Source organism: Littorina saxatilis, linkage group LG8, assembly GCF_037325665.1.
Source record: "Littorina saxatilis isolate snail1 linkage group LG8, US_GU_Lsax_2.0, whole genome shotgun sequence".
Classification (NCBI taxonomy): Eukaryota; Metazoa; Mollusca; class Gastropoda; order Littorinimorpha; family Littorinidae; genus Littorina; species Littorina saxatilis.
In genome coordinates, this window is record NC_090252.1 from 39,860,980 (window position 1) to 39,864,313 (window position 3,334).

Sequence of the window (3,334 nt, forward strand, 5' to 3'; positions counted from 1 at the left end):
TTTCTTTCTTTCTTTCTTTATTTGGTGTTTAACGTTGTTTTCAACCATTCAAGGTTATAACAAAGTGTTGCTGGTATGCGACTGAACATGTTCTATTAGGAAAGCAAAGCAAATTCCGGTGTACATAGTGGTCAACATAAAAACAATCAGACGCATCGATGCAAGACATTTATCAAGTGGCTGACAATTGATTTTGAAATGAAAACTGTTTGCAAAATATATCGCTGTCAAAATTATATTTTGAACAAGTACATAAAGGAATTAGGTTTGAACCATAGCAAAATGAATATGTTTAAATTTTTCATGTTGCAGACTTAAATTTACATGGACTCATGAAAATACAGAACAGGCACTGAACAAGCCATGTGATACAATACTGAACCAAATAGGAAGAGAAGTACATTTTAACGACAGCAGATTTTAACACAAAAAATCGACACCTAAGACAACAATCAAGAAGTTCAAATTCAATGTACATGCACTTGATCAGATGGGATAGTTTGTACTGCATGAAGAAAGATCATACACAACACACTACAGAGATCCTTCCTGATTGTTCTCAACATTGTATGTTTTCAGCTTTTTCCTCAAACTCCTTTCTTTCCATGTGCATTTCATTTTGTCCAACATTGCATGTTTTCAGCTTTTTCCTCAGTCTTTTCTTTCCATGTACATTTCATTTTGTCCATCATTGTCTTCAGTTTGTGGTGGAGTCTTATTTAAAAAAAAAAACAGAACATTTTGCAAAGTGTCTTCTTGAACAGCTTGTGAAAGATCAAATGAATACAAAGTGTCATAAAAACACACCGGAACAGCATCACTGTTCCTGCATGGTTCAATAAAGTCATCTGCTTTTGCCTGTGTGTTGATGCACAGGTTTCCCAGAAAATATGTTCCATGGACATCAAATCACCAAAGGGAAGTAAAGTAATCGCTCTTTATGCATACGACATGTGTAATAGATTAAGCGAGAGTTGTACGGAACCTTTTCTCCTGGCACGAGAGGATGAAAGTCGCTTGTATATTTCAATGCTTGTTATTCTCTCAGGTGCCAGGAGAAAAGGTTTTGTACAACTCTCGCTTACTCTATTACACGGTCATGTCGTATGAATAAAGAGCAATTACTTCCCTTTGGTTATTTGATATCATCAACGCTTTGCCTCATTCTGTTTAAGATTTCTGCTTTGTGTTGCATGGACAGACACATCTGCAATACATTGGGCTTGACAAAGGTCAGTTTGCCCTTGTTCAGCATGCTTGTCATGTCAGGGGTGTTTTCACTCTTTTCACTGTAGGATTCAGGTGCGCAAGTCAGGGCTTCCAAACACTGCAATTTCTCATCTCTGTACGCACTCTTTTGGAGACACCAAACTCTCTGTTTTAGCTTTTTGGCAACACATCCTCCAACATACTTTGCATTGTCCTCTTCATCCTCTTTGATTTCTAATGCACTTACTGGTTCCCTAGTTTTTCTTCATAGGCCTTTAATTAAGACACCAACAGTATAAACATGTTCAAGGCAATCCAGGCTGAAACTGCAGGGGATACTGTCAACTCAGTAATGCCTGAATGCTGGGTTGAAAAAGCAGAGTAGTACCTGGCCCACGCCTTCTCCTTGGCAGCATTCCCAACCTTGCCTCAGGGAACTAGGCAGTCATGAAGAAGCAGAAGTTTCTCTTCCAGATCTGCACCTAAAACACAGAAAATAAAATATTATAAATAAAACAACACACAAATATAGCAGAAATCAACCCAAGAGTGAAACTGAAGATGTAGATGCATGCACACAATCAAAACCAACAACACACGACAACAACCCAAAACTACACTTTACATGAATGGATGTGAACATATTAAATTTTTTATTCCATTTGTCGTTATAGAACGTGTTGACAAACCACTTTCATGAATCCTTATCATGTCTTTCAACTATGACATGTGCTATCAATGATCCTAAAAAACACATGAAATATTGTAGTGGCAGGCATGTACCTAAAATATTTGTAAACAGTAGCCTCTCTGTGCAACGAAGCAGTATTTTTGCTCGAAAACTATGAATGAAAGTGATCTTTCAGGTACTGGGACTTTGCAAGCTGATTTTTTTATATCGCCTTACTCAAAAACTTACTTTTCAATTACTGAATTGGTCGACAAGCCCTCTGAGCTCCGGCGAAAGGCAGTTGTCATTCTTGGTAGATCATGCACAAGCGTTCTGCAATAAAGCATGCAATTTAGAAGTGACAATGAATTTAAAAACAACAGAAGACATCAAGCATATATCAAAACAGAATTATGCTGGAGGGGAAAGAAAACAAATATATTGCACTGATCTTTTTGATGTGTTGATCTGACTTCAGTTCCTGCACCATTTTTAACTTCCATGCATGATGTACATTCAAATCAATCAATGGTTCAGTTATAATATATCACTTATCGGTTATTTCTTGAATATCTGTTGTTCCAGTTCTAAATTTTCATAGTCTTTTACATAGATCTGTCAATATTTTTACTTACTTTTGGCAATTCTTGGAGTTTCTTTTGTGGTGATGCTGTCATCTTTTCAGCGATTGAGATGTCGGTACTTTCCCCCTGAAAAAACAACAACCATGGAATAGAAAGGGTATCTATAAATCTACAGCCGAATTTCTATCATTCAGAAATTGTTCTGTTGCAAATTTGTCGGTTCGCTGAGCTAAAATAGTGGCCGATGTGAACGAGAATTCTGCAGAAAAACGATCTGCTGATCAGCTTGAGTGCACAGCTTCGGATTTACCAGTGTGTCAGATGCTCTCGCGTTTCAAGTGTTAAAAACAAAAATAATGACGTGCCGTCCACAATCAATCTTTATTGTTGATTCACATGACTCATTTCAATCATCAGCAATGATCTTTTTGTATTGCTTTGTTTGCTTTTCACATACCTCAGCCACAAACTCCACCTCCCCTTCGAAATTCTCCTTCTTCTCCATGTGTTGAAAGACTGCACCGGAAGTAAAGTTACTGTCAAAACCTCTCGCAGCCGCAGACGGGAGTTCGAAACAGAGCCAGCGTTGGCGCGCGCGCAGAGTTGGCGATCCTGTCAAGGGATATCTATGACTAAATGTAGTAATTTCGCCTTACGCGACTTGTTTTAATGTTGAATTTGCGAACGCTACGAGTCTAACTGTTTTGGGATGTGTGCATAACATACACAGACAGAAGAAGGAAGAAACAAGGAGAAAACATGTTACACGGGATGAGGAAGGCACTGCCTCCAAACATGTTTTGTAGCCTAGAACATCTTTGCTGCCTCTGCCAAGGCCGAACCAGACCATTCAGCTAACCGAAGCAAGACT

The 3,334-nt window shown here is 38.4% G+C and overlaps 1 long non-coding RNA gene across 1 annotated transcript; it reads right to left on the reverse strand.

Moving 5' to 3' along the window:
• On the reverse strand, positions 1-3,094 carry LOC138973505 (uncharacterized). The gene is made up of 4 exons (XR_011458047.1): positions 2,921-3,094; positions 2,515-2,589; positions 2,129-2,212; positions 1-1,691 (listed from the first exon to the last, which is right to left on the reverse strand). It is a non-coding gene; the product is annotated as an uncharacterized lncRNA (long non-coding RNA).
• Between the last annotated feature and the right edge of the window lie 240 nt (positions 3,095-3,334).